The sequence below is a fragment of the Anthonomus grandis genome, chromosome 13, assembly GCF_022605725.1.
Source record: "Anthonomus grandis grandis chromosome 13, icAntGran1.3, whole genome shotgun sequence".
In the NCBI taxonomy this organism is placed as follows: Eukaryota; Metazoa; Arthropoda; class Insecta; order Coleoptera; family Curculionidae; genus Anthonomus; species Anthonomus grandis.
In genome coordinates this window covers 22,966,649-22,981,205 of record NC_065558.1, presented here as the reverse complement: position 1 = coordinate 22,981,205, position 14,557 = coordinate 22,966,649, and the positions used below count along the sequence as shown (strand labels likewise).

General features: G+C 36.4%; 1 protein-coding gene across 2 annotated transcripts in view; it reads left to right on the top strand.

Annotated features, from left to right (window-relative positions):
* The first annotated feature begins 5,555 nt into the window (after positions 1 to 5,555).
* Positions 5,556 to 14,557, top strand: part of LOC126744012 (facilitated trehalose transporter Tret1-like) — a 30,369-nt gene continuing 21,367 nt past the window's right edge. The window contains exon 1 of one of the 2 annotated variants that reach the window (XM_050451323.1): positions 5,556 to 5,681. The gene's annotated coding sequence lies outside the window, so the exon portion shown is untranslated. The remainder of the gene's footprint in view (positions 5,682 to 14,557) is intronic. The other variant, XM_050451324.1, reaches the window with a different exon arrangement.

The following is a 14,557-nucleotide window of genomic DNA, read 5'->3' as shown; positions in this document are numbered from 1 at the left end:
ATCAGATACTCTTAAAAAAAATTGAGGTTTCTATGCAAAAAAGTGAAGTTGACCTTCATTTGACCTTGAAGACGTCCACTCAAGGTCAAATCAATAACGTCATTTTATGGCCCCTTGGAAACCATTCAAACTTCACATGAAACATTTTCTAGATACATGTTTAGTTTTGGAGATATTGCGATGTCTCAAGTTAAATGGACCACCCTATATACAGGGTGTTTCAGAACTATGGGATCAAACTTCTGGGGGTTGTTCAGTGCAACAGAAGAATCCATTTAAGTATAGAAACCCATGCCCGGAAATGCGTCATTACGCCACTACGGCCCTAAGACGCGTTAAAATTTATAAAAAACAATAATTACCTAAATAGGATCTGCTGCATTTATTTTTACCTTTTGTACATGATACCATAACAACAATTGTTTAAAATCAACGCTTTTCAATGTCCATTCTCATTGTCATGTTTACAAATTTTATAGCTTACAATTTTTAAACATTTATTGCTAATGGAAAACTTTACCAATCAATAATTGGCGGATATGCATTTGGCATACGGAGCAACAAACTGCAATGCACGAGCAGCATCGCGGTTTTATCATTAACGTTATCCTAAACGACAGCATCCTGGATACAAAAAGTTTATTGCGGTTCATCGGCGGCTCGCTGAGACAACGAGCAACAACTCCATCCTTACCACTTCCAGAAAGTTCAAGATATGACTGCAGCCGATTATTATCCTAGAGTTCAATTTTGTCGATGGCTTCTGGATCACATCATTGCACAATCAAACTTTTTACGATATGTTTTGTGGACCGATGAAGCCCCTTTCACGAGAGACGGTATTTTTAATAGTAGAAATAGCCATGTTTGGGACGAAGAAAATCCTTATGCAATTTTTCCAAGAAAACATCAAAATCGTTGGTCTGTCAACGTATTGGCAGGCATTGTTGATGATTATTTAATTGGGCCATACCTTTTACCGGAACGGTTAACAGGACCTATTTATTTGCGTTTCTTGGAGGAAGTTCTCCCAGAACTCCTTGAAAATGTTCCACTAAACGTTAGACAGCAAATGTGGTTTCAGCATGATGGAGCGCCGGCTCACTTTACTGTACAAGTACGCGAGTATTTGGCTCAGCGGTTTGAGCACCGTTGGATTGCCAGAGGTGGAGCAGTTTCTTGGCCTCCTAGGTCACCCGATTTAACGTCGCTCGATTTTTTCTTGTGGGGACATGTAAAGTCTTTAGTCTACGAAACTCCATGCAGAGCTAGACTTAATTGGACGAATAACAGCAGCATTTGAAATCATTTAAAACGAGGATCAAATTTTTAGTGTAGTCCACCGAAATCATATGCGGCGTTTAAATCGGTGTATTGAGGTTGGAGGAAAACATTTTGAACAATTGTTGTGATGGTATCATAATATACAAAAGGTAAAAATAAATGCATCAGATCCTATTCAGGTAATTAATATTTTTTCTAAATTTAAACGCGTCTTAGGGCCGTAGTGGCGTAGTGACACATTTCCGGACATGGGTTTCTATACTCAAATGGATTATACTGTTGCACTGAACAACCCCTAGAAGTTTGATCTCATGATTCTGAAACACTCTGTATACAGGGTGTTTCGGAAGGAAAGGGAAATATTTTGGGAACATGTTCAGAAGGTCAAGATAAGATAAATTAACCCTTATGTTTTAATCCGATTCTCAACCGTTTCTGAAATAACCGGCTCTGAAGTTTCTTTGTAAGATTTTAGCAAGCAACAAAAATTAATACTAGTAAATAAACAAAATTCCACTAATTTAAAATGTTTTCGAAAATACCCCCACCAACTTCTAGGCAATCTGCTGCACGCTTGTTAGGCGCTCGTGATGCACGTTTAATTGCTTGAGGATTGTTTTGAATAATATTTGAAGCATTCAAAATTTGATTGTGGAGTCCGTCTACGGTTTCTACTGGTATTTCGTACACTAGAGCTTTCATCCACCCCAGAGACAATAATCCAGTGGATTTACCTCTGGTGAGCGACGACGAAAATAAGACGGGGCTCCATCGTGTGGAAAATACATTCGGTGTCGAACAATTAGCGGAACATCATCCAACATGATGTTGTTGACGAAGTTGACTTTCATTTGACCTTAAAGACGTCCACTCAAAGTCAAACCAATGTCATCATTTTATGGCCCTCTGGAAACCAAACTTCAAACTTCACATGACACATGTTTAGTTTTCGAGATATTGCGATGTCTCAAGTTAAATATATATATTTATATATATTTATATAATATATATATATATATATATATATATATATATATATATATATATATATAAATGTATATATATATATAAATATGTATATACAGGGTGATTCATTAATATTGCACGAAAATGAAATGCCGGTTTTTTTGGGTTAAATTATGACGAAAAGTTCCTATAAACATATGTCCGAAAGTGCTTCGTTTCCGAGATACAGGGTGTTCAAATTTTCTTAAAAAATCGATTTTTTATTAATATCTAAGAAATGCCTTTGCTGTTTGCAATGTCATTCACACCATTTCTGGATATCTTAATGATGTATCTTTTTGACATATGACAGTTGATTTGTTATTCCAGGGACGTGCCCACGGGGTAAGCGGGTTAGGTTTTTTGTACAAAAAATAGCACCTAGTAGATTTTTTGAACCTCCTGTACATTTTTTGGATGACGCAACTAAAGATGGAATTGTTTCAACTCTTGGGTGTTTTTCGTATCTCCCTCCGTTTTCGATAAAAAAATTAAGAATTGCTTTTTTGCATCCCTCTGTAAAAATACAAGTAAATGCTTTTAAATCACGCGAAAGCAAAGAAATAATTTTCTTCCTAAAATGTAATACTTACCTATTCATAGTGTCGAATATCAAGTACAGCATTAACAACTGCTGATCTAAAAAATACTGCGGAATGTTGAAATTGTAAATACGTATTAAACAAAATTTAGTAAATACTATTACCGTTTTAGTTTTTGTCGCATTCTTTTCGTTGCTTTGAAAATGCAATAAATAAAATACCAGTTCATTTAACATTACTAGGTGTGGCTCAGTGATAAGGTGTTGTTTTTTTCCTGTCAAGTAGACAATTTCCTCATTTTTGTCTAAAATGGAGTACACTTATAGTGAAATGTGCGATATGCACTTTGTGTATGGTCTTGCTAATGGTAATTCACAAGCAGCGAGGCGTATTTACGCGGACAAATACCCTAACCGAGTACTTCCTCATAGTCAAATGTTTACTCGCCTTAAGTGGAAGTTTTAAAAAACTTACAGTCGACAATGGACGACCCCGCACAGTTGCAACCGCAGAAGCTGAAGAAGCAGTGCTCCACGAAATCGAGGATAATCCTTCAACGAGTACAAGACAGATTGCTGCCACTTTAAACATTAGTCAGCCAACAGTGTTTAGAATACTGAAAAATCAGCTTTTGTACCCGTATCACATCCAGCGGGTACAAGCACTTTTGCCAGACGACTATCCTCATAGAGTGGCTTTCTGTCGATGGTTACAACAAAACATTGTAGAAAATCCTCCTTTTTTATCAAAAATACTTTTCACGGACGAAGCTAATTTCTCCAGGAATTCGATAATGAATTTCCATAATAATCACATTTGGGCAGATGAAAATCCACATGGAATAAGTGAAAGTCGCCATCAACACCAATTTTCACTGAATGTTTGGGTTGGAATCATTGAAGACCACTTAATTGGTCCTTTCTTTTTGCAACAAAGGTTAAGTGGAGAAGTGTATCGGCGTTTTCTTCAAGAGGAGTTGCCAACACTATTAGAAAACGTCCCGCTTGACTTAAGGTACCAAATGTTTTTCATGCATGATGGCGCTCCGGCGCATTTCAGCTTAATTGCTCGACAGTATTTAGATAGAGTATATCCCAATCGTTGGATAGGTCGTGGAGGTATACAACCCTGGCCTGCGCGATCTCCCGATCTAAATCCAATAGACTTTTTCCTCTGGGGCCACCTCAAGCAATTAGTTTATACCACCCCCATCGAAAATGTTGAAGAATTAAGAAATCGTATTATTGCAAATTGCGATATTATTCGAAACACGCCAGGGATCTTTGAACGTGTTCGCCAGTTAATGCGTCGCAGGACAGACGCATGCATTGCAGTTGGAGGAACTCATTTTGAACAACTCTTATAGCGTACGTTTCTTAGTCCATAGCTTTTCATTACCTTCATCAATTTACTAATGTTTATTCTAAGAATTTAATTAATGTACCTAAGTTTAATTAAAACTATTTTTCAACAGGTAGTACAGTTAATGTCATGTCAAAATTCCAAATTACCGTATTTACTATTCTTCACCCTGTAAATCGATAAGTAGGCATTTTATTATGTTTATTCAAGTTTTTTTAAACGTTTGCATTAAACTAATTTTTTTATCGAAAACGGAGGGAGATACGAAAAACACCCAAGAGTTGAAACAATTCCATCTTTAGTTGCGTCATCCAAAAAATGTACAGGAGGTTCAAAAAATCTACTAGGTGCTATTTTTTGTACAAAAAACCTAACCCGCTTACCCCGTGGGCACGTCCCTGGAATAACAAATCAACTGTCATATGTCAAAAAGATACATCATTAAGATATCCAGAAATGGTGTGAATGACATTGCAAACAGCAAAGGCATTTCTTAGATATTAATAAAAAATCGATTTTTTAAGAAAATTTGAACACCCTGTATCTCGGAAACGAAGCACTTTCGGACATATGTTTATAGGAACTTTTCGTCATAATTTAACCCAAAAAAACCGGCATTTCATTTTCGTGCAATATTAATGAATCACCCTGTATATACAGGGCTTGGAGAAGCATAAAGAAAAATAAAAGGCAGTCTTTTGAGAGAACTGATGATAGGTAGACCGGCTTCGGATCACTAGTTCTTTTATTTTATTCGCGACGCTACTTGTATTATTTTATTTACTTATAGACGTTAGTTTACTTGTTTATTTAGTGTAATTGTGTGTAATTCGTGTTTATTTGTCAATATAGTAATTTAGTGTATATTTTTCAGGGTAAATATCATTACATGTTTTAAGAAATTAAATTTTTATTACGTTATAATGTATAGTATTAGACTGTCAGTACCGGATCAATTATTTTTCGACTGAACTTCAAACTTTTGAATGAATAAAAAGATTGAATTTTATTTATATATATATATATATATATATATATATATATATATATATATATATATATATATATATATATATATATATGCATATATATATATATAATTATGGTAATAAGAAGCACAGTGAAGAAAAAAAGTTTCTCAATAAAGTATCTGCAAAAAATAGCACATAACTATGGACTCTTTTGAATCCGGTTCGATTTTAAAGAACAAAACATGTTCGTTTATTTTATGTAATTATATATAACATTAAATCTCCAAGTGATTAAATCCCAATGCTAGAAACCAACCAAATGAACCCATAAAGCAAACAAAAAATTGCTTTAATCGTTTTCACCTTGTTATTTTTCACGCATTGTATGGTTATCAAACCTCATGGGTTTTTTTCATATTTAGTTGACTAAATATTTATTGTACTGATGTGGTTTTTAAAAGGTGATTATATGACGTCTTATAGAAATGTGTATTAGTTTACAGCAAAAACAGTCAAGGTGAGTCACAAATTTGAATAATACAGAATTCTGAATTAAATTGAGCGCCTAACATGTGCCTAAAAAATGTATTTTAATTCTTTAAATAAAATTTAATCTTTTTATTCATTCAAAAGTTTGAAGTTCAGTCGAAAAATAATTGATCCGGTACTGACAGTCTACATTACATTACATTATAACATAACAACAATAACAATATATACATTATAACGTAATAAAAATTTAATTTCTTAAAACATGTAATGATATTTACCCTGGAAAATAAATATCAGATAATTAAACTGTTCTGATTATATTAATCCTCATAAATTATAACATTCAAATATGTTCATTCTAGTTTAATATTCAGATAATTTTCCAATACCATGTGTTCCGCATAAATTAGAACAAATTATGTTACAAGGACATACTTGGTTATTAACATTAAATAATATTATAAAGACAAAATCAATTAAATTCAAAACTTTTTTCAAATGCAATTTCGATCAAATTATAATTTTTTTGTGATATCAGTATTTTTCTCTATAATAATTTTCTATCAAATACTTTTAGAAACTTAATTTACATCAATAAAGATGAGACGCCGAGTCTGACGGATTTAATTTTGTTTGGACATTGTCCATTATTTACTTTCCAAGAACAGACCATTATCCTAAACCAATTGATGTTAGTCATTTAGTTGATTTGAGTGTAGTGATAAGATATGCATTAAAATTTTAAGAATTTGTTAATACCTCTGCAAAGGATATAGAGATGATCATAATAATTTCATTTCAGAAATTAAACACTTCTACTATTTAGAGTAATTATACTATCACCCAAGGGAGTATCGAGCTAATATCAAGTATCTAAACTATTTATTCGTCTGAAAAAATAGCAATAAATGAATGGTAAAAAAGTAAAAAATACAATTAACTTGAAGAACCTTTGGCCAAAAATTGTAATCCTAAATAGGTCTGCTTACTAATAGATAAATTGACAGTATCAGGCGAATCAGGCATAGGTATATCTCGATATATTATAGAAACTTAAATTATTGAAATTAAAATATAAAAGAAACCGCAAATTAGATTATCGTTGATTGCAACTACTTCCGATGATACGATAAATACATATAATTTTTTGAACCAATATTAGTTCGATAGTTGCATCAGGTTTCGATAAACACCTTTTTTTAGGTAAAGCTTTTTTTAGAGTGAAGCATAAATATGTAGGAACGTGAACTATCTATTTAAATATTATTAAAAAAAACAAACTTTAGAGGTCTCTACTCACATACTAGCAAAACTTATTTAACTTACTTTACAGACATTTTTAGCAAATACACACAGATTATTTCAGGACACTATCACATTATGATATTTGTCTTATACAAAGAAAACAAATAAATGTAAAACTCATCCAATAAACAGTACCTGATAATATATTTTTATCATATATTCTATTCTTTCCAAAACCAAGTTTCCAAGAAATAACAGGATGTCTTTTGGAAGTGGAAAATGGGCTATTTTATTTTACGAGATTAATATGATAGACTTATTCGTTGATTTTGAAGATAACGGTTTCCCTTGTCGAAAAAAATATCATTAAAATGAGAATAAACTTTTATTCGAAATTATGGCGGTGACAAGTAGGCACACAATAAAAAAAGCAAAAAAGAAGAAAGAATAAAAAAAGAAAGAAGAAAGCACACCGCACGATGTCTCTGGTGACGCGTGGAAGGTCAGCAAATCTTACGGACCCATAGTCAGCCGAGTATATAAGGAGCCGCGTCGCCGCTGGTAGGCCAGTTAACAGTTCAGTTCAGAATATTGACGAGATATTTAAATCGGATATAAATAGTAGTAAAAAATACGGAATAAATAAATATATTTCTAGTAGTCTTAAGTGATCATGTTTCGAAGTGTAAATGTATAAATAAATCAGTTAAAAATATAATAACATATAGGTGTCCTGTAACTATTTTTGTACATCGAGTACTTTAAATCACAAGTATAATCACAAGTTTTAATCACAATATTTAACAAACAAGTAAAAACGTTACCTTGGTGTCAGCTGTGGGATGTGAATTGGATGTCAACTGGACATTGGTGAAAAAAAAATAGTGAACTAACATACATTAAACTAAAGTGTGTGAAGATGCCAAAACTATTGGATTTAAAAATTGCTGAGCTGAAAATGGAACTGGAGGAAAGAAAGTGGGTTCGTAACGTATTATTTAAGGAAGACGATGACTAGGACAACTTTTTTTTTGTTTTGCGATATCGGTCAAATGTTTGGAAGAAAATGTCAAAGTCTGGAAGATATATTACTGAAAAATTCTGCAAAAAGGAAGAAAACTCTGCCAGAACTAGGTTAGAGAAAAAGATTTTGGAAAGCAGTGGCAATCTAAAAAGAGTAAGTGGGCTTGGGGAAAAGCTAAGTGAGAATTCTACCAGGTTGAAAGAAAACATCTTAAAAAACAAAAATATTCTTCATTGGAGAAGCGGATTCTTTAACTGGAGGAGAAAAGGATTCATGATATTCAAAACGATTGATCTTCTAGGGAGAAGACAACTGCCCTTATGTTGGCCTTGGACGAGATGCTGTTAGAATCCTGGAAAGACTATTCCCAGAAGAACAACAAGTCGACGATCACCTAGTGAGGAATTTAGAGATACGTTAAGGGTAGTCACATCCAGAATATATCTACCACACGCAGTTGAAAAATCGGTGCCAAAAGTCACAGGAATATTTGTAAAAATTTGAAGCCGATATTGCACGTTCGATTCGACTGCCATATCCAGATGTCTAAGAAAGGACCATGAAACGCTTGGCAGTTTAAGCATTCCTTGATAGACTCCACGATGATGAAATGAGTTAGGTCCTACTACTATCACATCCAACTAAGCTAGTAAATGCACTAACACAGGCCCTTGAATACGAAGCTGCCAAGAACACGAATGATTTCAGGAGAGGACCACTTCGAGGAATCAGTTAAGCGGATCATTAATGAGATTAATGTAGGACGTAGCCACCAGGACTGAAAGTTGGAGTGTTGGAAATGTGGCAAAGCAGGTTACATAAAAGGACACTATTTAGAAGGCATTATGCTTCTTACACTTAATTATAGATGAATAACTAACGAAGGTCGATGCAAAAAAGCGATCCAACCTGTCTTAGCAAGCCCTAATAAAAGTAAATACCATCCAGGTCTCCTCGCTGCAGCACCAAAGTGTGTTGCTGGAATCCTCCGCATTGTGCTGGATACAGGTGCGACAAAGACAATTATAAAAACCGACATAGTAAAATCTGAAGATAAGATTCGGCAATCAAAATGGCGTCTACAAACAGCGATGAGAGATCGAATCAATGTCTATGGTAAAATAAACATCACGTACATCATGAGCAAGGCCACATGTGAAAGATCCTTGTACATGCTGGAAGGAGTATACCTGTGAAAGTAGTGAATGTCAATTATTTTTCTGTATCATTAAAGAAAATCATCAGACAATCAATCAGAAAGTAAATCATCAGCATATACCGGTCTAAGGTCAGGCCAAAAGAAGGAGGTTGAGGCATTAAGTCCAGAGATATCGGGATCAAGAAATATTTGTCCCCTTCGACAAATAGCTCGAAGACTATCACTAGCTAAAAGGGAGAAGGCTATTAACATTGTTAAGAATAATGCCAAGGAAGGCATCATAAAACCATCTAGGAGCCTATGGTCTTTATCAATGGTACTGGTACCGAAGAGATTATAAGATTTCATTAAGCAGCTTAATAACGTTACTAAAAAGGACAGCTTTTCTTTTCGTCGCATTAATGACACTTTGGACACTCTGGCTGCATCAAAGATCTTTTCTATGCTAGATCTGCAAAGTAAATACTGGCAAGTCGAGTTGGCCCCTTTAGATAGGGAAAGACGGCTTTCACGGCTGCTGGATTATTGCAATTTAACGTGATGCCATTTGGACTGTGTAATGCTCGTGCGACTTTTGACCTGCTGATGGAAACGATTTTGAGAATACTGTCCTGGAAGACTTGTTTGGTTTACCTTAATGACATTATTGTGGTAGGAAAATCTTTTCTGAACTACATAAAAAATCTGGAAAAAGTCTTCCTGAGGCTACGAAGATTAAATTTGAGCCTAAAGAAATGTCATGAGTTTCAAAGGGATGTGTAGTATCTGGCTCACGTCGTTTCCAGTCAAGTTGCGGTTGATAAGGCAAAAGTCCAGACTGTGGCTAGTCCCCAAAGATAAGCATGAACTGGGCAGATTCTTGGGATTATGTATCTACTATCGAGGCTATTTGGAGGGATTTGACAACATCGCAAATTTATCCAGAAGGCTCAGATGACTGTAAACATTGTTGACGGGAAAAGTACAAAAATTCTCAGTTGCTAAGAACCAGCATCGTCGATTTGCTGGCAAAATGGGGACCTCATAAGAAACCAAGAGGAAGATAGTCTTAGATAGTCCCAGGTAACCAGATAGTCCTAACCTGGATAAAAAAAGAAAAGAAACCAACTTGAAAAAAAGTTGCGACATATTCTCTCAACGTCATATTGGACTTAATAAAACTCCCTAATTTTGGAAGATGGTCTCTTGAGGTGGAAAATGGTTGACTATGACGGCAAAGATAAAAGAATCCAAATCGTTGTGGCTAAATGTCGGATTTCGGGGTTGCTAGAGGAAACATATGTTGGTGTGTCAGAAGGACATCCTGAAGTAACAAAGATATCGCGGCAAGATATGTGGGATAGATTTTTACTGGGTCAGTAGCAAGGCAGACATAGGAGACGGTGGGACAACCCAGTGGTATGAGAGTTTAATCGATATATAAAATAATTGTAAAAAAATACTATTCTATAGTCTCATCATTAAAGTAATTCTCAGCAAGAAAACAACATTTCTTCATTATTATTTAATCTTTTCAAAATTAGAAGCATGTAATGAGATACTTAATAGTTAGATATCTTATTAAATACTACAGGGCAGAAAGCAACATCAATTTCTACCCTAGTGGATAAATAGTATATTGTGTAATAAGTTTTGAAAAGGAGAAAAAGACTTACGGAACTCGCCTACGGTTCGTGGCAGTAAACCGTCACATCCATGTATAAAGAGCCGATTTTAAAAGTGTTGCACACTATACATTTTCGATAACTGCCTATCACAAAATAACAAAAGTTATTTCTAAATTGATTTAAGTTTCCAAGAAGTTTTCTTTTTTTTGCATCTTTGAGATGACGATTAAAATTGAATTACCTAAATTAATTTTTATATTCCTTAATTGGAACCGTTTTTAAAATTAACTATAGGAATATCCCTTTTATTCTCAAAATTTTCTGTAATATTTAGAGAATATTCTGACGAATATGATTGGGTCACTGGGTCGTCCCTTGGCAAAGGCTGCAAAGGGATTTTTCAGGAAATATTAGACGACGATGGATCCACAGACTCCAATATTTTATTGAATACTTGTATTTTGTTTTCAATGGACTCGCCATTATATTCTTCGGTAATGGTACTAGAATGCCAGCCCCCATGGTATTTCAAAGTGAGCAAGTTATTCCATCCTCCGTCTAAACCATAAATTTGTTATATGCAGTTTAGCAAAATAACCTCCCCCACAGATGGTGTAAAATCTGATTGCATACTGCAAGAAGAAAAACGTGCAGTTTATCCTGGGATGTGATGCTAACTCTCACCACAGACCCTGGGGAAGCACAGACATTAATCACAGAAGTGAGTCGCTCTTTAACTATACATTTGGAGAGGAAATAACAATTCCATAATACAAGACAGGAGCTGGGTGGTGTCATCGAAGCCATCGAGTTCAGATCATAGACACATATGGTTTGACATTGCTATCGGTAGCAAACCAATAGTACAGGAACGTTAGAAGTACTGACTGGGCCGGATAAAAATCGACCCTACAGAGGAATAAAATATCAATATAATATAATATCCTGTGACAAACTATAAAGAATCGTGATTAGCTAAATTACATGGCTGATAAAGTATGGCTAAAATATCTATTGTAACCCAATCATACCATCATAAAAACTGTTTCGGGCCTATTTATAATATATGTTTAATTACTTAAATCAAGGTTATCTCGATCTTAATTATTTATCAAGTTATCAAGGCCAGGCTGTAAAAAAATAGGGACGCTGCTCCAGTCACACTGAAATAAGGTGATCCTTCTGTTTTCGATCCTTATAAGGAGAATCCTTAATAAGGAGATCCTTCTGTTCTGCACACCCTTAGTGACTATGTAATGAGCGAAATAAAATAGAAACAAAATAAGAAGAGACACAATTTAACGTAAAAGGAAAAAAAATGACTCGACTTCCCCTAGTAATAAATGAAGTAAAGGATGTTGATATAAGGAATACCCCAATCAGCTTTCATTAAATCGACAAAGACGTGATGCACTTCGGTATTATCTCGCATGAGATTTAGGTACCGATTCAATAATTGCCGTAGTACTACTGCTTTCCGGTATCGCACACCTGTTCCGTATTTTAAGTTTTGGCGGATGACCTCGGTCAAATAGCTTACTCCTCTCGCCCCGAGGGGTTCATAAGGTAAAGTAGGATAAAAGAGCAAGGCTTTATGGAAAGAACATTGGAGTAAGAGTGTAAGGAAATGTAAGATAGGTCGAGTTTAAATATTAACAATTTACCAAGAAACGCGTGTGTTATACCAGGTGAACTTTTATATGCAAAATCTGTTAACTAAAAATAAGTAAAATTAGCAAAAAGTAACAAAAAAAGAGAGAAAGAAACAAAAACTGGTCACTGAAGATGAAGTGAAATAGTCGCAGCACACCTTAGTGGAACAACAATCTTAACAAAATGCGGTCTAAAGTACGCAAACTCTTCAAACTTGCCAAAACCAGTAACAACTGGGAGCCATATCGTAGGGCGTTAATCAACTACAATAAGGCTATACGTAAAGCTAAGATGGATTGATGGAAAAAATTCTGCGACGACGTCAATGAAACTCCTCGCAGTGCAAGGATCTGCAAAGTGCTCTTAAGGGAACGCGAACAGGAGCTTGTCGGGCGTCAATAAAACGCCCACTTTCACAGTCCTAGCATGAACACACTTTCCCGGGTCCGAATTGCTTTATCACTTTAGAGAAAACGCTGGGCCAGAATCCCGACGGCTATCCAAAGAAAATTGGCTATTTGCCAGAAATATAATTTCACCTAGTACAATTACGAAGGTGCTATTAAATCATTTCAGCCCTTCATCCATCACCAGGGGGGGGGCCATATCTATCCTGCACTTCTTCAAGTCGGGCTGGATTTACTTTTACCCCACCTATTAGCACTACTTAGAGCCAGTCTAGCATGGGGGTACATTCTAACGTGCTGGAAAACTACAAACGTAACATACATACCGAAAGCCGGGCGACCTATTGCCGAGGTATCTTTGCTCATGCCAATAAGCCTTACATCCTTTCTGTTAAAGACCCTGGAGAAGGTGATTGATGGATATATTAGAAATGTGGCGCTGGAAAAACTCCTGCTTAATGTCCACCAATACGCTTACCAGGCAGGTAAATCAGCAGACTTAGCTGTTAAGAGATCTTGTAACGAGCATCAGAAACTCGCTGATACAAAAGTTCAGTAGCAGTGGCGGCCTTCTTAGACATAGAAGGGGCCTTTAACAACGCACTACCACTCTCACTCTATGAATCAGATCTAATCTGAATCTAATCTGTAACCAGACAGAAGAATAATGACCACCTTACAGAGCTAATGTGTGCAATTTAGAGCCACGCGAGGATGTCGACAGGGAGGAGTACTATCTCCCCTCCTGTGGTCGCTACTCGTTGACGACCTGTTGGCCATAATCCGACTGTGGGAAGTCCAACCTTACGCAGATGTTTTGGTGATCCTGTTAAAAAAAAAAAAATTGGAAAGCAATGTCAACAGTACTACAAGAAGTGCTGAACATCATTCGGGCGAACTCAAACCCCTAATCCTGAGAGGTGAAACTACCTAATTCAGGTCTCTGTACAAGGGACCTAGTAGCCGTCAAACTGTCAATGGACACGGGAAAGGATCTGGTAGTCTCCTCTGCCTACTTTCCCATCGATGTCCCCTTGAATCCCCCCCTCCCCCCCCGGCCGTCACTGCGGTGGTCAAATACTGTGAAGACTTGGGTCTCCCGCTTCTCATGGGCTGGGATTCGAATTCACATCACGGCCTTTGGGGATACGGAGATGAGAACCCAAGGGGCCGCTCCCCAACTTTCTACTGCAATAGAGGTCAATCAATTATTGACCTTACTATCTGTTTATCTAGTACTGTGAACCTTTTCAGCTCATGGAGAGTGTCCCTTGAGATCACAATGTCGGATTACAGGCACATTTTTTTTGAATTAAAGAAGCAGGCTTGGTGCGATACCCCAGCCTACAGAAATCCAAGGTGCACTGACTGAGACCACTTTCGAGAGGAACTAAAAACCCTCAGACGGAGACCCGCCAATTCCAAGAATGCCTGGTGTAACAGTAACCCGGAAAAGCACCGTGACACTACGCGTCGGCTTCTTCGCAAGGCTGGGTGTACTAAGCTTGCCACTGACCGGGATGCGTTCCACGCAGCTCAAAGGCAATACAAAAAGACACTCAGGGACTCCAAAAGAGAGTGCTGGAGGCGGTTCTGCGATGACGTTGAAAACACACCCTCCGCAGCACGAGTGTGCAAAGTACTGTCCAAGGAACCTGGAACTAAAGTGGGGCGCTGTCACTTCCAGATAGCGGCTTTACTACCAATGAGCGGGAGTCACTGGGGGTCATGCTGCGCACTCACTTCCCAGACTCCAACTCATCTCGCGATCCTCCTAGCTGTTCTCGGGCTCCGATTCGCTTAAAG